This window comes from Anomaloglossus baeobatrachus, chromosome 1, assembly GCF_048569485.1.
Source record: "Anomaloglossus baeobatrachus isolate aAnoBae1 chromosome 1, aAnoBae1.hap1, whole genome shotgun sequence".
NCBI classification, from domain to species: Eukaryota; Metazoa; Chordata; class Amphibia; order Anura; family Aromobatidae; genus Anomaloglossus; species Anomaloglossus baeobatrachus.
Window position 1 is genome coordinate 250,241,468 of NC_134353.1, and position 22,073 is coordinate 250,263,540.

Genomic DNA, 22,073 nt, shown 5'->3' on the forward strand with positions numbered 1-22,073 from the left:
CTATCACTATTTTTTCATTTTCTTTACAATCCATACGACACTGATACTAGTTATTGAGTCACACCCAATATAAATGCCTCCATGTAATCTACAAGAAAATGGCCACCATTGTGCACATGTGCGTTGAGCCCTACTTCTTGTTCAGGCCATGCCAGCCATCAATAAAAATGCTGTCTGCATGCAAATGGCGTCAATGGGTTTTGTGTTATCCAGCATGCATGTGGCGCAATGATGGCGACAGGTGGCTTTACTTTACAATGCCAGTTTCCATGCTCATGCGCCACCTGTTCATCATTCCACATCAGGCAATGGGCATAAATACCGGTGAAGGATTGCCAGCACAGCATCTCCCCTTGATAAAGCATCTAGAAAAACGCACATCAGGGCTGCATGGTGGACATCCCTATGGGTGAGTAGTGCATTATGCACTTTCTTACAAGCAGCAAGTAGCCACTATTGTAGAGTTTCGTATTCTCTTATTGACTGCATTCTACCTATTTCCTGACCTTTCAGCTATGCACTGTCATAGTTGCATTTTTGTGTCACTTCAATTTTGAAGCTGAGTGCATATAGGTGAAATAGGCTATCATTTCAGACTTTTTAATTGTTTTTGATCATGGTATGGTTTTGCTGCGTTTCTCCCCTCCCCCTTTTTTGCATGTCTCTCTACCTGGGGTTTATGTATCCTCCTTATTTTGACCCTCCGTTTCATCTCATGTTATCTTGCATTTTTTTGTTTTAAATTGTTTTCAATAAATATTGTATTTTTATTCATTCCCAATATTTCTTTGGTGCTTTTTCCCGCTTTCTCCAGCCACACTTGTTGTTGTTCAGTTTCTTCATCTGTTGACAATCAGCTTTTAGTGCAGCTCCAACCAGAGCACTCCAGACACTGTTCAAAAAGGTGTCCCATTTTCTTTTACCATAAATTCCTTTTAAGAAGTAGCCACAAGTTCTCAATAGGGTTTTATGTAGTGATGAGCCACCACCCTAGTGTTCGGGTTCGGTTTGTCGAACTTCGGGTGTGCTCGTCGAATGTTCGACGAACACTTTCGAACACCGTCGTACACCATTGAAAACAATGACAGGCAAACACAAACACACACAACTCATAGAAAACACATAGAAAACACCTTCTAAGGTGTCCAAAAGGTGACAAACTACTCAGAAGAAACAACAAACACATGGAAAGTGACAAGTACATATACTCATGCGAAGAGAAAAGAGCTGGACAAATAAAAGGAGGAGAAGACACAGATATAGGCATGTCATGCCCTTCTAAAATCATGTGAAATACAGCAAGACGACTCCAACAAGAGTCTCCATTTTTTCCGAAAATTTGGGCACAGACACCACTTAAGTGGCATCAATTGTCCCACAGTTGCAAACTTAAAATGGTTATGTTCATGAAGCACATTCAAAAATCCACAAGCCTTTAGTCTCCCCAGGATGACCGAGGGTTATAAAAGTCCTTTGCGGATCCATGACCTGTTCATCTTGATGAACATTAGTCTGTCCACATTTTCACTGGACAGACGCGTGCGCTTATCTATCAGCACTCCACCAGCAGCACTGAACACACATTCCGAGAGAACGCTGGCTGCAGAACACGACAAGATCTCCAAGGCGTAAGTGGCAAGCTCAGGCCATTTGTCCATATTGGAAGCCCAAAATTAGTAAGGCTCCAGTTGCACAGTCATAGCATCTATGTTCACTTGGAGATACTCCTTGTATCAACCTCTCCAGGCATTGACTATGTGTCAGACTTCTTGTGTCTTCTGGCCATGCAAAGGATGGTCTAAAAAAATCATGAAACGAGTCCATCAAATTGCTGTTACTACCAGATACGGTGTTACTGGTACGGTTTGAGTGATGACTCGACAGTCCCATGGTTGGCAAGTTAGAACTGTGAGATTCACGCTGTGCACCACTGGTGTTTAGTGGAAAAGCCGATCTAAGATTGTGTAAACAGCTTCTGCTGATACTCCTGCATACGTGCGTCCCTTTCTATGGCAGGAACTATTTCGCCAAATTTTATCTTGTACCAGGGATCTAAGAGTGTGGCAACCCAGTAGTCAGCATTACTTCGAATTCTGACAATCCAAGGGTCATGTTGTAGGTAGTGCAGCAAGAAGGCACTCATGTGTCTTGCACATCCAGGAGGACCAAGTCCTTGTTGTGTTGGTGGCGGTGAGGTGAGAATCATGCTTCCTTCCTCTGCCCTCTCCCCCCGACCTCCCACAACAGAAATTTGATCAAGTTCTCCCTCATCTGCTGAGTCTTCCATGCCCATCGCCAGTTTGTTCTCCATTTCTTCCTGGGCTCCTGCACGTTCCTCAACAGTTTGCCTGCTACCATGTGTCCATGTTAATCCCTCTCCCCCACCGTCCCATGCCTGCCGCCTTGGTGCTGCTGACCGTCTGGACCTTGGAGATCGATCTTGTTATCCCTTCCGCATATGACTCCTCCACTACTTCCTCCCCTTTCTCTTGTCCCACTACCTGACTCCGAACGCTGTTTAGAGTGTGCTCCAGCATGTAGATGACCGGAATAGTCATGCTGATAATGGCATCGTCAGCGCTAAACATCTTTGTCACCATGTCAAAACTGTGCAGAAGGGTGCATAGGTCCTTGATCTGAGACCACTCCAGCAGCTCTGCCCCACCTCTGCATCTCATTGGCCAAGGCTATACATCATAATGTGACGCCCTGGCAAAACCAGGTAGTCAAACACTAGGCCCCCGCACAACTCCATCCCCCACAGGGTCACATACAGCCGACCTGAAACCCTAGTCACCCCCCTCAGGGCAAGACAGGCACACCAGTGGGCGGGACCAGGTGGTTAGGGAACGCCCACCCAGGGGTCTAGACAGCCCGGGGCGGGAAAACAAGCAGTTAAGCTTCAGATCAAGTTGGAGTTCAAGTTGAGAGGAGTGGAGGCTGGGGCTAGGCGTAGCTCCAGCAGAGGAGAAGTTCAAGTTGAACGGTGCCAGGGTCGGAGCCCTGGTGCCTTGGCTAGGTGGCAGACGGTGGTCTCCGTCAGCAGGAGACGGGAAGACGGCTCGGCAGATCCGAGGTGGACCGGGACAGGTTTGGAGACCGCCGATACCGACACCGGAGACCCGACCGGAAACCGTGCACAGAGGGGGTACTCGGACCCTGAAGCCAGGACCAGAACCAATGGCCTAGCTAATCAACTGATTGAGGGCAGGATTATAGGTCCTGTCCCAACCAAAGTCCCAAAAGCAGACAATCACCCACAAAGAGGGATAGGGCAACCGCCAGGGCCCATAGATCCCACGGGTCGGCGTCAGCAGGCACGGCTCCTCAGGTACACAAAAAGCCGGGAGCGGACTCCCGTGTTCCATACCGGGAAGTCTAAACACACAACCAAAACTAGTGCGGAGGAAAAGACGGCATCCACCAGCCTGGGTGGGGGACCAGAGTACAACCGGCCGTGGCGGCCGGCCACCAGCACCTTGGTTTACCAAAAGACTCGTGTGATTCATTTAATTGTGAGTAACCAAACACCCCCTGGTACGTCCGGGCACGCAGGCCCCTGCCATCGCTATACCCTGCACAGAGACACTGGGCCCCAGGGCAACCATCCCTACCCAAGGAGGGGTTAACATCTGGCTGTCACTACATCTCCCCCGGGTATCCCACAACAGCAGCGGTGGTGTACCACTTCACCATACACCGTGGTTGGCGTCACGAACTGAATACGGCCAAGGCCGTACAACTACGTCCCCCTTTTCATTCGGCGTGTCCGCGTGACCCCTGGGACCGGAGGATCCCTCAAGCCACACAACGGGTCCAGATCCGAGCAGCCTGGCTGCTGCGGGCGTGGGGGCGGCACACCGCGAAACTTAGCGTCACAAACAGAATTGAAACCCATCCACCTACCTAGTGGAAGTGTGCCTTGAATTGGAAAGTCAGCGGTGATCCGTTGAAAAATTTCCAGAAGTCGCCATTTTGCTGCCATTTTTAGGAGCGAAAAACTTCAGCCCAGCGTCTTCTCCCCCAAGAAAGGGCGCAAATCTGAAGCCCCGCCCCCTGGGAACACGGCCGGAAGGAAACAACACCCTAAGGCCGTAAATGAAATTAACCTGCTACACAAGGGAGTGCTTGCAAAAGACCAAGGGGGGGGCGGGCGAAGAGTCTGCAGCATGTGACCTGAGCAGATAAAGGGCAGAGACGCCAGGACTCAGCTACCCTTTTGTTCCTGGACACCGACAGAGAAAGATGGCAGACCAATCTGGCAAACCAGCAGTGGAGGAACCCGTACCCGGAACAGCCGACTAGGTGGAAGCCCAGACAGAACGCATTTGCCGCAAGATCCAGGGTCAGGCTAACTTCTTGCTGAAGCGATGGATGGCCGAGATGGCGGAGCTGGCTGCAGCCATTCGGGCCCGTGAAGTAAAGGCGACCTCGGAGAAGCGGGTAAGCGACCCACGCCCCTATGTCCCACCGGGACCGGCCCATCAGGCCGAGGGGCTTGGTCTGCCCCGTCCGCCATGCCACCTCCCTCGCTGCCCGTACCTGTAGCCGACACCCTGCTCGGTCCGCTGCCACAAGCCACGGCAGCGGTACCCGTTCCATCTGCCTGTGAGGACCCACCAGTGGAATCCTAAGGCCGCAAGCACAACACCGCCCCAGCACCCGTTCCAGCTCCATGCCAGACTATAGCCCAGAAGACATCCTCTCCGGTCCAGAGCCAGGCCGCAACCCCGACGACGGTCTCGACAGTCCGCCCGGCCGCAGCAGAGGCGGCGCCCAACAGGAAGTCCGGAAGGGCTCGGCCCCCGTGCAGGTGGAAGCGGAGTATGAGGCCGGTGCCCCGTATTAGGAGCGGCAGCGGCGCCAGCTGAAGAAGGAAATCGCGGCCCGAGAGAAGAGAAAGGCGAAGGTGCTTTCCCGGACATACACCAAGAAGGACCATCTCCGGAACGCCACCTTCCGGGTGCAGGGCCCAACATATCAAGGGCAAGTCCGGCACTTCAATGGCCAGAGAGAATGGGGCTTCATATATGAGCCGGGCCTGGAGGCCGAGATCTTTGTATCCTGGAGGGATGTGGCCCCTCATCTGCCCGTTGGCCACCCGGACCAACCAAGACCTGGAACCCAGAGAAATGGTCTCGTACACCCACCACTGCGGAGAGAGGGGGTGGTTCACCCTTGATGTGAGGAAGTGGGTGAAAATGGGTGCCCAAATGCACACCCACCCCTCTCCGCCATCTTCATCTGATTAAAAGTTAAGGTAGTGGAACCCCGGCTACCCCAGTTATACCATTCTCCGTTGGGACCGTGCACCGTTCCAAAGTTTCAAAGTTTTAAAAATGGACCATGGCCTTGGACTGGAAAGCCAACCCAAAAACTATTGGGCCTTGTAAATAGTCCCTGACCACCCTTCTCACCCCGCTGCAGTCTCTGGAGAGGCTGATTGGAGGAAGGGTCTGCGGTAGAGTAGGCCGAGGCCCAGTCACCATTGAAACCGGTGGCTACCCTCCAGACCAAGGGTCCCTGACTTGGGGCCCGTGACAAAAGACTGCCGGGTAGGGAACTTTTTACCCGGCCCGTAAGGGCAACACCCGGACCTGTCCTGGACTTGGGCAAGGGGTGCACACCAGTGCTTATCGGTGGCACCAGGGGGCAGGTTGTTTTGGGTGGGGGTGCGGTGAGAAGGACCCGGTCCATCCCGGTTTAAATGTGTAACGTTTAAGCAATGTGCCTCCCTTAAGGGAAGAAAGAAACCAATGTATTTAATGTTACTATACTTGTAAACTGTTCATTTTTCTATTTGCAGTTCCTGCTAAATAAATGTTGGCAGTCAGACAGCCCGCGGATGGTCTGTATTAAACCAAGGGGGAATGTGATGCCCAGGCAAAACCAGGTAGTCACACACTAGGTCCCCGCACAACACCATGCCCCACAGGGTCACATACAGCCGACCTGAAACCCTAGTCACCCCCCTAAGCGCAAGACAAACACACCAATGGGCGGAATCAGGCGGTTAGAGAACGCCCTCCCAGGGGTCTAGACAGCCCGGGGCGAGAAAACAAGCAGTTAAGCTTCAGATCAAGTTGGAGTTCAAGTTGAGAGGAGTGGAGGCTGGGGCTAGGCGTAGCTCCAGCAGAGGAGAAGTTCAAGTTGAACGGTGCCAGGGTCGGAGCCTTGGTGCCTTGGCTAGGTGGCAGATGGTGGTCTCCGTCAGCAGGAGACGGGAAGATGGCTCGGCAGATCCGAGGTGGACCGGGACAGGGTTGGAGACCGCCGGTACCGACACCGGAGACCCGACCGGAAACCGTGCACAGAGGCGGTACTCGGACCCTGAAGCCAGGACTGGAACCAATGGCCTAGCTAATCAACTGATTGAGGGCAGGATTATAGGTCCTGTCCCAACCAAAGTCCCAAAAGCAGACAATCACCCACAAAGAGGGATAGGGCAACCGCCAGGGCCCATAGATCCCACGGGTCGGCGTCAACAGGCACGGCTCCTCAGGTACACAAAAAGCCGGGAGCGGACTCCCGTGTTCCATACCGGGAAGTCAAAACACACAACCAAAACTAGTGCAGAGGAAAAGACGGCATCCACCAGCCTGGGTGGGGGACCAGAGTACAACCGGCCGTGGCGGCCGGCCACCAGCACCTTGGTTTACCAAAAGACTCGTGTGATTAATTTAATTGTGAGTAACCAAACATCCCCTGGTACGTCTGAGCGCGCAGGCCCCTGCCATCGCCATACAGTGCACAGAGACACTGGGCCCCGGGAAAACCATCCCTACTCACAGAGGGGTTAACATCCGGCTGTCACTACATCTCCCCCGGGTATCCCACAACAGCAACGGTGGTGTTCCACTTCACCACACACCGTGGGTGGCATCACAAACTGAATACGGCCAAGGCCGTACAACTACGTCCCCCTTTTCATTTGGCGTGTCCGCGTGACCCCCGGGTCCGGAGGATCCCTCGAGCCACTGAATACGGCCAAAGCCGTACAACTACGTCCCCCTTTTCATTCGGCGTGTCCGCGTGACCCCCGGGTCTGGAGGATCCCTCGAGCCACACAGAGAGTCCGTCTCAGAGCAGCCCGGCTGCTGTGGGTGTGGGGACGGCACAATAACGTATTGCACCAGAGCTTGGCGGTGCTGCTACAGTTGCTGCAACATGTGCAGAGTCGAATTCCAGCATGTCGGCACATCGCATTTCAGCCGAACCGGCAGGCCTAAAGACTTCTGGAGCGATGCAAGTCGTTGAGCTGCTGGTGTGAATTGCAGAAGTGAGCACACAGCGACCGTGCCCTCTGCAGAAGCCCATGTAGGCTGGGATAGTGGTTTAAAAATTGCTGGACAACCAGGTTCAACACGTGAGCCATACAAGGCACGTGTATCACATTGCCCCGGCGAAGGGCCGCACCCAGGTTTGCAGCGTTGTCGCACACGGCCTTCCCTGGCTGCAGGTTGAGTGGAGACAACCATTGATGAAATTCGGTCTCCAGAGCTGACCACAACTCCTCAGGTGTGTGACTCACATTTCCCAGACATTTCAAAGTAAAGACCGCCTGATGCCGTTGAGCTCTGCTGCCAGCATAGTAAAGAAGTGTGCGGGATTCCTTGTGCGCAGTTACAACGCGAATGGCCTGACCAGACAGGCGTTGGGTGGAGGTGGAGGACCGAGACGAGGTTGAGGAGGCAGAAGCAGTGCAGGAACTTCTACATACAGAGGATTGACACACAACTGGTGGGGACGGCAAGACTTGCACAGCAGACCCTTCTCCATCTCTCACCATAGTTACCCAGTGCCCAGTCAGCGACATGTAACGCCCCAGTCCATGCTTACTGGTCCAAGTATCTGTGGTGAAATGCACCCTGTCACACACACAGTTACTGAAAGAAGCGGTGATGTTGTGTGCGACATTCTGGTGTAGCGCAGGAAAACCTTTCTTGGAGAAGTAGTGGCGACTGGGCATCTGGCACTGGGGCACTGCAACATAAGTTCTCGAAAATCCTCTATGTCCACCAGGCGGAAAGGCAGCATTTCTGTAGCCAACAGCTTGCAGATGCTGAAATTCAAGCTTTTAGCTTTGTCATGACTAGGAGTAAATGGTCTTTTACTTGTCCATATCTGAGGGACCGAGGGCTGGCTGCTGTGCTGAGACGGCATTGAGTAGGGTGTCCCTGGCAAACTGCTGGTCTGTGAGGAAGGTGCAGACGGAGACATAATGTGCCTTCATCCAAAGGTGGTGCTCTCGATGTCTGAGAGAGCTCAACACCAGCAGCTGTTTCCACTTCCAAAACAACTGACGACCTGCCAATCACACTGCCAGTTGCGGGTAAAGAGGTGGAAGGTCTTCATACAAAAGCATGTGTGACTGCTGTCCCCACAGTCACAGAGGATGAAGAGCACACGGATGCACTTGATGGGGCAGACGGTGGTTGGCCCGCCCCGCTAGGCCGCATTGTAGCACAGTGAGCTTCCCACTGCGACTTATGCTTCATATCCATGTGACGGTTCATGGACGAAGTACTCAAACTAGTGAGTTTTTGGCCTCTACTTAGAGATTGGCGACAAATCTTACAGATTACATGTGTTGGGTGATCCTTTGCGATGTTAAAAAAGGCCCAGGCTAGGCAAGGCTTAGAGCCCATGCGACCTGCAGAGCCACCCCGACTTCTGCTCAGATGCAGAGTTGTGGCTAAGGATGCAGTTGTCGACGTTCTTCCAGTAGTCCGTCTCTGTCCAGGAAGGCGCAACCTAACGTCGTTGTCAGTAGCATACTCCTCCACCTCCTCTGCTGACCTCATCAACTGGCTGACTGTGGGTTGACAGTAGGTGGGATCTCCAACTTCATCATCCCCCTGTGTGTTCTCACTCCCCTCGTCCTCAAAGCCAACCTCTTCCTGCCCTGACCGAATAGTCAAGTTGTCATTCCAATCAGGTATCTGAGTCTCATCGGCATCAGCATGTTCCTCATTGTCTCCACCAAGAGGAGTTACAGGTTGGGAATGAGGGTCTACATTATGCTCAGAACCTTCTTCATCTGGGCCTGAATTTGACTCACAAAGCTTCTGGGCATCACTGCAGATCATTTCCTTGTCTGGACTCACTGCAGCTTTGAAGCTGAACTCTGATTCCCAGGCTATAGTGTGTCTGAACAGCTCTGCAGACTCAACCATCTCTGTTATCCCATACTCAGCAGGGCGGGTGGAGACTTGAGAGCTGGTAGGAAGCAAGTGTGATTGGGGTGACACCTCAGAGGGCTAGAGTATTTGGGATGTGGAAGTTGAGGAGGAGAGGCCATTTGATGGAGCACTTGAGATTCAATCAAGCACCTGCTCTTTTTGTGTATCATCTACATTTGGTAGCGATGGTCGTATTCGTAAGAAAGGGATCATATCAGATTGTCCACGGAAAGAAGTAGACATCTTACTTCGGCTGGAAGATGGGCTTTCTTCAGCAGATGTTACTGTTGCTTTACCACCTACTCCACGGAAACAAAACTTTTGATCCCTTTCCAACACGCCTTTTCCCCTTTCCACCAGCATCTCGCCTTTTTGCCACCCATTTTGTATATGAACAAATTGGCAACTCTGCAGTTGTTGGCAAAAAAAATTAGGATGGAAATCGAGCAGAGCTGAGTGGCCAAACATGTTACTATGCCCAAGGGATTGTCTGGGGTAGCTGCAGTAAAAAATTGGCTACTGGATAGACAGTAAAAAATTGGCTACTGGATAGACAGGCGGTGTAGCTTATTTTACAGCAGTGCTACAACACTGACTACCAGACACTGCTACTATGCCCAAGGGATTGCCTGGGGTAGCTGCAGAAAAAAAATTGGCTACTGGATAGACAGACGCTGTAGCTTACTTTACAGATGGGCTACAACAGTGACTACCAGACACCACTACTATGCCCAAGGGATTGCCTGGGGTAGCTGCAGTAAAAAATTGGCTACTGGATAGATACGCGGTGTAGCTTTCTACACAGCAGTGCTACACTACCTGCAAAAAAGGATTGCCTGAGCATGATGTGGCCAGATGCTGTGAAAAACACTTGCACAGCACTGTCACAGACCTGCCTGGCAAAAATTGCTTGGAACTGCTCTAGCCTAGCCCTCAAAAGGGCTGAAATTACAACTAGTCTCTACTCCCTAAACCTATCTCTCTATTAAACTTTATAGCGCCCACAGCAGCAGTAACGGTGACTGACACACAAGTGCAGCACTGAGGTAATGGCGGCGATGGGAAAAATGTCCGCCTCTTATAGGGCAAGGACATGTGACATACACAGCCAATGACACATGCCCTTGCTTGTGTGCAAAAAATGCACTTTGCTTTGTGCGCGCGCGTGTGTGTGTGTGATTGGCTGACAGCCTGCACAGCCCCACTGTACATGCGATTAGGAAAAAAAATAAAGGAGATCACCATTATTTCAGCAGCACTGATCTAAACCCCGCCCCCCCCGCACACTATATACTGAAGTTGGATATTAGGCTGGGGCCACACGGGGATCTACTGCGATCCCCTTGCATGAAACTGGGCTCACGCTGGCAGTACAGCAGAGCCGAGTGTCATGCCAGTGTCACTGCGACTGAGGTCCGTTTGTGCGAGCAGACCTCAGCTGCGGGGGGCTGGCCGGTGCTGCGGAGGGGCGGGCCGGCACGGAGGAGGGGAGGGAGGGATTTCTCTCCCTCTCTCCTCCGTAGCCAGCTATTGCCATTCTTGCCCTGCACTCGCGGTGTACCGGTGTACCGTGAGTGCAGTGCGATTTTTCTCTCACCCCATTGACTTGACTGGGTGCGAGAGAAACAAGGATCGCATTACACTTACTGTGAAAATTCAGTTATGCTTTTGGTGATTGAACAGTTATCGAACATAACCTCGAACTGTCAAACTTGAAGCTAATTGTTCGCGTTTGTCAAACGACTCAAACATCGCCTAAAACAGGTCAAATTTGAGATTGGCGAACAGTTCGATTCGAACACCGCTCATCTCTAGTTTTATGTCAAGTGAGGAAGGAACCATGTCATTAGTCTTTCATCTTTATTGGCAAGCGAAGCAGTGAAGCACCTTGATGCATGCAATGGAGCATTGTTCATGATTTTCTTGAAACACGCAGACCATGTTTGAAGAATGTGTCTTCTAAAATTTGGCCATAGGTTTCGGAGTTGAATGTCGGTTTGGTCCATTTTTCCTGAGGAAAACAAGCTGCCTAATAACTCCGCACACCTTAATAAAGGGTATTGACATCCTTAGTCCATAGCGTCCCTCATACATATACACATCACGTGATATTCTTCATGCAATAAGCATCCAAGTTTATATAACTTGGAGTTGGAAAATATACTGTTCAAAAAAATAAAGGAAACACTTAACAAAATGGTATTTTAGTGTTCCCTTTATTTTTTTGAGCAGTATATTTACTCAGCACATAGAAAATTTAAGAGCAATAGTACTTACTGATTATTTAATCTAGCAATAAAGTAGGTATAACAAACTACCAACAGTGGATGTCTTTGATAGAGTTTGAAAACCACTTTTGGAATTGATGATAGTATTGTTTGTCATCTATGTCCCCAAATGGGGTACTTTTCAAGTAAACATTAAATGTTAATTTTTATATCAACTTTATGGATTCGTTATGGATTAACGACCTTGAACCATTCATAAAAATGATGATATGGTCAAAATTGTCACTTGTCTCATAATTGTATGCACAGTGTATTTTACAATAAATATCATAATGGATAAATCATAGTAAAAAAAATGAATAAATAATAATTTAGCCATTATATGGGGTTCTGGTTTTACAGTATTCACCATGGAGTAAGAATGACTTGATAACTATTTCCAATATGTAGTTATTATTACGAGGGGCTGCTGATAAGTCTTTGGCTTTGTGATTTTTTTTGTTTCTATGGTAACGAATGTTACATCACATGAAAGCCCTGTGTGTCTAATATATTTTCAAAATTTTGTGTTTGTAGCTTATGGTAACAATGTTCTACGCACGAGGGAAAACAAAATGGCGGAGTCTAATGCGCTATTCACAGCAATTGAGAGTAGAGGAGTGATAAAATTCTTGTTTCTGCAAGGAAAGTCCACGAAGGATATGCATGGTGATATGTCGCAGACATTGGGGAATCGATGCCCTTCATATTCCACAGTTAAGAACTGCGTTGCCAAATTTAAAACTGACCAATTGAGCACCAATAATGAGAAACGTCCTGGACGACCGAGAGTGGTTGTAGTTCCAGAGATATTCGATGCTGTGCACAACCTCATAATGGAGAATCAACGAATTTCAGCTAAAGCAATAGCAGACATCATGGGAATTTCCATGAACATGTTTGTGTCATTATCCATGAATATTTGGACATGAGAAAGCTATCTGCAAAGTGGGTCCCCAAATGTTTGACAACAGATCAGAGAAGCATGCGAGTGAAAAATTCCTGGTCTTTTTGTCAGCATTTTTGGACTGATAAGAACTTCCTGGATCGACTGGTCACTATGGATGAGACCTGGATTTATTTGTATGACCCTGAAAACAAGGAGCAGTCAAAAGAGTGGAGGCACAGTGGTTCTCCTCGTTCAAAGAAGTTCAGGGTGCAAAAATCAGCCACTAAAGTGATGGTGTCTGTGTTCTGGGATAAGGAGGTCATGCTGGTAGTGGACTACCTTCAAAAGGGTTCCACCATCAATGTAAGGTATTACATTAAACTTTTGGACCAATTGAAAGCAGCTCTGAAGGCCAAAAGGCGTGGCAAGCTGTCCAAAGGAATCTTGTTCCTGCAAGACAACGCCTCCACTCACACTGCACAAGCGTCCACTTCAAAACTGGCAGAGCGGGGCTTCCAGCTGGTTGACCACCCACATTATTCACCAGATCTAGCTCCCTCCGACTATCATCTGTTTCCAAACTTGAAGAAACACCTCAAGGGTACCAAATTTCATACCATTTCTGATGCCATGGCTGCTACAGATGCCTGGTTTGAGGCGCAACCGAAATCCTTCTTTTTGCTAGGCTTACAGAACTTGGAATACCTATGTAAGAAGTGTGTTGTCATCAGTGGAGACTATGTGAAATAAATGTAAAGTATCATCATCCAATCTCGTTCCTTTCTGGGTAAAGCCAAATATTTATCAGCAGCCCCTCGTAAAACGCTGCCAAATTTAGGGTATGTACACACATTGAGTATTTACAGCAGAAATTTCTTCACCAAAAACACATCTATTATCTAGCCACTAGAGGGCGCCAGGCTAAAAGAAAAGAAAATCAATGCATGACTTTTTCTGTGCTTCTTCGAGGCAACACTGTAACCCATGTTTGTAAAGTTTGTTCTCCTTCAGTTGCATCTTCCAGTTTTCATTCTGAATTAGAACAATTGGTGTTTAAAGGGAACTAATCTCCAGGACTTTTGTATATAATCTGAAGCCAGTGATCAGGGCTGTGGGCCTCGGGTGAAAGAGTCTCAGTGGGCCTCATGCACACGCACATACACACGCAGACACGCACATACACAGATGCATACACATACAGGAATACGTATATAAATGTGCCGTCCCTGTGCCAGCAGCCGGGCTGCTCGGATCAGGATCTGTGGTGGCTCGAGGGGTGTCCGGACCCGGGGGTCGTGCGGCCACTCAAATGAAGGGGGTATTTACAGGGGATTGTGTTAAAGTTCGTAACGCCACCCGTGATATGTGGTAATGTGGGGTACCACCGCTGCAGTTGGGAGTACCCGGGGCGATGGAATGGGGCATACAGGTGTTAGAGCCCTCCACGGGTAGGGGGGATACCCCGGGACTCGGTTATGGTGTCTGGGGAGTGCCGTTGGGTGTGAAGGGGGTCACTTTTGTACTCACTCAGTCCAGTAAACTGACACCGGCAACTGGATAAACCAAAGTTCTGGATACCGCTGCCGCTGAGGGGAGCTAGTTCGGGTCCCATCCCCAATGGTGCTGCCTGGTGATCCATGACCTTCCTCCTGGCACTAAGTTCACTTCTCTGCTGGTCCCAGTAGTATGGAACTAGTCGGGTCCCGCTCCCTAGTATGGCTAAATGTGGGAGCTTGCTCTCAGGGTTCACGCTTGGGATTTTCTGGACCATTTTTGAGGAAAGTCCTATCCCCCTTGTTGCGCTAGTACCCCGATTTTGGAGTGGGTGGAGAGCAGATCTTGAAGGCTCCGTTCTCGTCGGGTAAATTGTCAGGTTGCCTGAAGCTACTCCCTGACCTAGGGTCCACGTACCCAGTCATGCCCTGGTCCCAGCCCGGTGATGGTACAAAACCGCCGGCTGTCCTCCTTGACAGTTCCATGCCCCTTGTCACGATCCCCCTGCGACCGGGGGTCCAGCTCCTACCAGGTCCAAACCACTGTCTGCTACCTAGGTGTCTTCAAGGAGCCCGGTTCCTGACCTCATCTTTCCTTCACTTCCCACACTCAACTCTCCACTGACTGACACTTCTGACCTCCCCTTACCAACCCCCCAAGTGACCGACCCTATTCCACTCAGGCCATCCACTGGTGTGTCTGGTGGGTGTGGTGCAGAGTGTACCTGAGGACTTTAATCAGCTGATGTAGGCAACACCATGTAGTTGGGGACCCACAACAGAGGAGGAGGCGGATATTGCATGGGAGGGCAGATTGTGCAATACCCTGTGAGAACCCGATAGTCCAGGGGCGTCACATATACATATTTAAAAAGAAATTCAGAAAAACACATATAAACAGACATAACTCTATACACAATCATATACACTGACATACATAGATACACATCATACATACAGACACAGGCACATTAGAGGTATTAATATGGGGAACTCGCCAGAAGCCTCACTCACCTCTCCCACTTGTTTCCATCCAGTCCCCCCAGGGCATGTGGCTATGCTGTGCTGATTGATGGCTAACAGACTTACTCACTAACAGACATGGACGCTCCCCGACACTGCTGTATATACATCACAGGAGAGGCTGGGGACATACACATTGCTGGGGGCATGGCTGGCTTTATCTCATTGCGCTACTGCCCCCGATCTCTGAGCTTCGTGGGGACAGTCCATAAAGCCACTGTCCTCCACAGGTTAATTGCCGGGTTGCTTGAAACCTCTCCCCGACCTAGGGTCCAGTACCCCAACGTGCTTTCGGTCTCAGACCGGCTATTGTACTTGCTGCTGACCATCCTCCGAGACTAAGCCAGGCACCCAGTCCACTATCCCGCGACCAGGTCTCCGACTCATCCGGGTCCAGCCCCACATCTGCAACCCAATCTTTTACTCCCCGGGAGCCACACGCTCCCCCTAGCTCCTCACTACTCGAGGGCTACCACTCCACTTCGCTCCCCTGGAGCCAAATGACACCTCCCACCAGTCTGCCTGACCCCTAGATGGGTGGCCCTATTCCAGCTTAGCAGCCCACTGGTGTGTCTGACAGGGTGTGGTGTGAGGTGTGATTGTGATTTTTGGATGCTGATGGAGGAAGTACTCTAAGTTAGGAACCCAGAACCAGAGTCCTGCACTAAGAATAAAGAGCGTGCAGTCCCCTGTGATGCCCTGACTAGTCCAGGGGCGTCACATGTGTGTCCTGTGTACTGTGCAATATCTATCTACTTATCAATCATCTATCTATCTATCACCTATCTATTATCTATCTATTATCTATCCTACTATCTATCTATCTATCTATCTAATATACTATAAATACTATCTATCTAATCTATCTAATGATGAGATGGAGCGGCGCGCTGCCTCTCTCATCATTCTCCTTATGTGTCTGTCTGCACTCTGCCTCTGACAGCTCAGCAGCAGAGCGTGGTGACGTCAACATTGCACACCTGTAGTGAGGTCAGAGCGACAGCAGTAGATGCACTGAGGAGACAGGAGCAGTGGGGGGAATGAGGAGAAGTGACTATGTATTCAATCACCGTGGCAAGACGACCATGGGGGTGAAATAAATGATATGGGGGCTGTATACTACATGAGGGTGCCTAATGCTATCTGGGTCTGCATTGTGCTATATACGGGCTGTATACTACATGAAGATGCCTAATGCTATCTGGGTCTGCACTGTGCTATATGCGGGCTGTATACTACATGAGGGTGCCTTATGCTATCTGGGTTTGCACTGTGCTATATGCGGGCTGTATACTACATGAGGGTGACTAATGCTATCTGGGTCTGCACTGCCCTATATGGGGGCTGTATACTACATGGGGATGCCTAATGCTATCTGGGTCTGCACTGTGCTTTATATGGGCTGTATAGTACATGAGGCTGCCTAATGCAATCTGGGTCTGCATTGTGCTATATGTGGGCTGTATACTACATGAGGATGCGTAATGCTATCTGGGTCTGCACTGTGCTATATGGGGGCTGTATACTACATGAGGATGCCTAATGCTACCATGGTCTGCACTGTGCTATATGCAGGCTGTATACTACATGAAGGTGCCTAATGCTATCTAGGTCTACACTGTGCTATATGGGGGCTGTATTCTACATGAGGGTACCTAATGCTATCTGGGTCTGCATTGTGCTATATGCGGGCTGTATACTACATGAGGATGCTTAATGCTATCTGGGTCTGCACTGTGCCATATGCGGGCTGTATACTACATGAGGGTGCCTAATGCTATATGGGTCTGCACTGTGCTATATGGGAGCTGTATACTACATGAGGATGTCTAATGCTATTTGGGTCTTTATTGTGCTATATGTGGGCTGTATACTACATGAAGGTGCCTAATGCTATATGGGTCTGCATTGTGCTATATGGGGGCAGTATACTACATGAGGGTGCCTAATGCTATATGGATCTGCATTGTGCTATATGAGAGAGAGAGAGAGACAGACAATGAAGCCATCCACAGTGCCCCCACAATGAAGCCATCCACAGTGCCCCCACAAGGAAGCCAGCCACAGTGCCCTCACAATGAAGCCAGCCACAGTGCCCCCACAATGAAGCCAGCCACGGTACCCCCACAATGAAGCCATCCACAGTGCCCCCACAATGAAGCCATCCACAGTGCCCCCACAATGAAGCCATCCACAGTGCCCCCACATTGAATCCAGCCACAGTGCCCCACAATGAAGCCAGCCACAGTGCCCCCACAATGAAGCCATCCACAGTGCCCCCACAATGAAGCCAGCCACAGTGCCCCCACAATGAAGCCAGCCACAGTGCACCCACAATGAAGCCACAGTGCCCCCACAATTAAGCCATCCACAGAGCCCCCACAATGAAGCCAGCCACAGTGCCCCCACAATGAAGCCAGCCACAGAGCCCCCACAATGAAGCCAGCCACAGAACCCCCACAATGAAGCCATCCACAGTGCCCCCACAATGAAGCCATCCACAGTGCCCCCACAATGAAGCCATCCACAGTGCCCCCACAATGAAGCCATCCACAGTGCACCCACAATGAAGCCAAACACAGTGCCCCCACAATGAAGCCAACCACAGTGCCCCCACAATGAAGCCAGCCACAGTGCCCCCATAATGAAGCCAGCCACAGTGCCCCCACATTGAAGCCATCCACAGTGCCCACATAATGAAGCCATCTACACTGCCCCCATAATAAGAGACAGAGAGATCCACCCGCGGCAACACAAACAGCACATCTCAGAGTGATAACACTGCCCGCTCTGAGTGTAGCGTGTAGTGTTAACGATGCCGCCATGAGTGCGGCAGACTGTCCCAGCCTCCGGGGCCGGTACACTGTCACAAGCTAGGGGGGGCGTGCCAGCATGCACTGACGGCCGGTGGGCGGGGACCGATCACCACAGCACACTGTAACAGGTTAGGGGACGTGTCAACCTGCACGGACGGACTGTGGGCGGGGAGCGCCGATGACAAGATCACCGCAGCAGACTGTCAGAGGCTGGGGGGCGTGTCAGCCTGCACGGACGGACGGTGGGCGGAGAAAACAAGAAAAGAAGTGTGAAGACCCGGAAGAAGTATGCCGCCATGACACAGAGTGTCGGTAAGTATGAAACGCTCATTTATTTATTGTTTTTTTCATGTTTTAGGACTTGCCGAATCCAAATCGAGCACCTGGAATCCCGCGTCCGGGTCGTCCCCGGATATAGCACTGAAACCGCACGGATCCGGATGTTTACAGTCCGGGTCCACTCAACACTGGTGGGGAGGTGAATGAGGCTGTTGTCGGCTTCCCAATATTAGAAATATGTCTAATGTGTCTGTGTGTTCATGTATGATGGGTATCTATGTATGTCAGTGTATATGACTGTGTCTAGATTTATGTCTATTTATATGTGTTTTTTTTTAATTTCTCTTTAAATATGTATGTGTACGTATGCCTGTATGTGTATGTATCTGTGCATGTCTATGTGTGGATGGGGCCCACTGAGACTTTCTCCCAGGGCCCACAAAAACTTGGAGCAGACCCTGATTATCTATTATCATTCTACTATCTATCTCGCTATCTAACTATTATCTATCTCATATCTATCTATTATCTATCTATTATCTATCTATTTATTATCTATCTAATTATTTATCTGATATCCATTTGTCTAATTATCATCTATCCAGTGTCGGTCTGGCACACTGAGTCACCAGTCAATACCCCGGTGGGCCCCCGAACCGGACATACAGGGGACCCGCCGGCAGGCGACATCGCTGGCATTAAAGATCCAGGGCTCCGGCCCCTAACTTCTTGCCTGGTGCCCCAAATCTTCTGCGGCCACCGCATTGAACTGTGTTGGCGTCATATTGCCTGTGATACAGTTCAATCCTGTGACAGAGCACAGAGCTCCATGCTCTATCACTGCTCATCTCCTAAGTCGCAGATCACTACAAGCCTGTGTCTTAGCAGACGTTGGTGTGCCCACGAGGGCAGCACAGTGACGTCATTGCATCGTGCAGGCCTCTGCAGGCTGCCATAGAAGAGACGGAGGCTGCGGTGTTGGGAATCAGGATTAGGTGAGTATAATCTTATTTTTATTCATTTTTTAATGTCTATGGGATCTGTGGAACAACACTGCACACTCTATGTTGCCAAATCGTGATGACATTTTAATAGATTAAATAGAAAAACCATAGACAAGGTGAAAAAACAACCAATTATTTTGACATTTCGGCCAGTGTGGCCTTGTTCACAGGGTCACTTTTATATGTGGTCCTTGGATCATATAGTACTTTGTCCAATAATGTACTGCTATTCCTTAGGTACTTGCATCAGCCAGCACTCCCACACCTAGGCTCATGATACACCATGATGTGGGGGCCCCTACTGTGTATAGGCTGTGTGGAGACACCCTGCTGTGCATAGGAGGCTGTGTGGAGGCACCTGCTGTGCGTAGGAGGCTGTGTGGAGGCCCCTGCTGTGTGTAGGAGGCTGTATTGAGGCCCCTACTGTGCGAAGGAGGCTGTGTGGAGGTCCCTACTGTGCATAGGAGGCTGTGTGGAGGCCTCTGATGTGTGTAGAAGGCTGTGTGGGGACCCACTGCTGTGTATAGGAGGCTGTGTGGGGACACCCTTCTGTGTGTAGGAGGCTATGTGGAGTCCCCTGCTGTGTGTAGAAGGCTGTGTGGAGGCCTCTGCTGTGTGTAGGAGGCTGAGTGGGGACACCCTGCTGTGTTTACGAGGCTATGTGGAGGCCCCTGCTGTGCATAGGAGGCTGTATTGAGGCCCCTACTTTGAGTAAAAGGCTGTTTGGAGGCCCCTGCTGTGTGTAGGAGGCTGTATTGAGGCCCCTACTGTTTAGAAAGTTTAGCCTGCTGATAGGCTCATTTTATCACTTTCCTGCTGTATCCCTGCTCCCTGAATCTGTCTGTAAGGTCAGTGGCCTGTCTCTCAAAGTCCTCATCAGTTGAACAGACACCCCTCCTCAGTGCCTCCTCCCAGCCCGCCCCTCCTCAGTGCTGGCCCGCCCCCCGCAGCTGTAGTCCGATCGCATGATCGGACCTACGTCGCAGTGACACTCGCATAACACTCGGCTCCCGCTGTGCTGCTAGCGTGAGCCGAGTGTCATGCGAGGATTGAAGTAGTCCCCGTGTGGCCCCGGCCTTACTTTAACTTTTTCTTATGCAAGAAAACATTTACTATTACTCTTTCTTTTCTCCTGCTGGTGGAAATTGCAGAGAGCTGGCACCGGTCCACCTCATAAGACATGCTCGAGAAAAATGTCCAGCCCTTTTACAGTGACAGCAAATGGGTATTAAGTAATTCACAGTACCAGGGGTACACTTCCCCTCAGGTACCGCTCCAGGGTAGTCCCCTGGGTTAATCTTGCAGTGGTTGGATCGCGACCACCTTAGGCTTCTGTCCACCACGGCACTCCGGATGGTAGAAATGCCAAGACCGAATCCCTCCAGGACTCAGGTAAACTGAGGGTGTCATCTTTACCACCGCAGCCAAGTGGAGTGGTGCTGACAGGTTGCGGGGCTCATCCACACCTTCAGCCTACGATTGTACTGTAAACAAATCTGGTCTTCCTCCTTACTGGAGGAGTCCGGTATCACAGGTGTTAAGGTTGTGGGGGCTGGAACAACCTTATCCCCTGCATCAATTGCCAGATCCTTGTTCTCCTCCTCAGCGAACATGTTACTTTTGAGTCTTGGCTTGCTGACTGGTCTTGCAGTGAAACTCCTGTTCATGCCTTTTGCTGTGGGCTCCGTCCACGAAGACACGCCCTCTCTGTTCCCACACTTTGCAGTAATAGCGTCTGCTGATTTTGCTAATACGCCACACACAGCCAATAAACAGAAAATTCAATAGTACACGATGGTTGCGGGCACAAATATCCTGTTCGTGACGCCAAAAATAGCGCCCCATGGGGCAGGTGTTTTAACCTACTCGTTGCCGGGCCAGGGGTGCAGATCCTTCTGCGCTGTCACGGGGTGGCCTGGCCCGGTTCCGTTGCCCCGAGGCGTACAGCAAGGAGGACTGGAGGGTGGTAGGGAGGATGAAGGTAGTAGTCAGGGGTTAGGAAAGTCTATAAGGATCACAACGCCACCTATGGTACACAGCCAGGGATGCGGCCGCCGCTGCAGGGTCTCTCACCAGGGCAGATGTTAAATGCAGCCAGGATGGTGTCGCTCCCCACAGGCATAGCGGGATTTCCCTGGGGAGGATGGTGGAGGATAGGGTTGTGGTAGTCACTGTTGGCACCGCAACGCTGTGTTCCAGCACCAGTTAAAAGAGAGGCAGTGGCAGGGGTTGCGGTTCCAAGTCTTTTTAGTCACAGGTTGTTCAAGCACTGCCCCAGAGTACTGTCCACTGCCACGATGGGCTCCAGCCAATCCCGGATCCGTCGGCGGTCACGGTCGGTGCCCGTGAAAGTCTGTTAGTGAAGTGTCCCTTGGTTGCTATCTGGAACCCGGGCTGAGCCTCCTGCTCCAAGCCACGGGCCCACGAAGAGAGAGAGACACTAACTCCAGTTGTCAGTGCTAGGTGTTCTCCCAAGCTGTGCCCAGGAAGATTCTGTCTCAAGATGGTTGTGCCTACTTCTACCCCATGTGGTGCCCGCCCCTGGTGGTTGTCCTAGCGACTGGGGAAGTCCCATGCTTTGTGATGGATGGCTCCCCTGTCTGCCCTAGTCCAACCCCCTGAGAGTAAGCACCTGCTGTTGTTTGTGTGTGTTTTGTGAAGGCACCGGCAGGTTAACCGCTCCTGACCCGGGATAGATATTACCCCATAAAAGTGGTGTAATACCCTGTGGCGCCTGAAGCCCAAGGGTGCCACATATACATTTTTGTGTATTTGTGACGTATCGTTTGATTTATGCATATGTATAGGATATCCTTAAATTTGTCGAGTTAGTGGTTATATTTGTATATTGCGACCTTACATATGCAGTAATGCTCCATATTATGCTTCATTGCACTATATATAGTTTTTCAGTGATTATATTGATTACTTCAGTTACATTGTCATTGATATTTATTTCTGTCTGAACGTTATTTATTTACTATATCTATATTTATGAAATTCATCTATACTATACATTGATTACATTGATATTGTGGTCTTTGACTATTTTTATGTATGCGATCTTTATATTCATTTGATCATGAATTATTTTATGTACTTATACGTAACTGCCGTTAA

General features: G+C 50.2%; 1 long non-coding RNA gene across 1 annotated transcript in view; it reads left to right on the forward strand.

The window, feature by feature from the left end:
* The first annotated feature begins 311 nt into the window (after positions 1-311).
* LOC142291610 (uncharacterized) overlaps positions 312-22,073 on the forward strand; it is a 48,686-nt gene continuing 26,924 nt past the window's right edge. The window contains exon 1 of the long non-coding RNA XR_012750514.1: positions 312-409. This is a non-coding gene — a long non-coding RNA (uncharacterized LOC142291610). The remainder of the gene's footprint in view (positions 410-22,073) is intronic.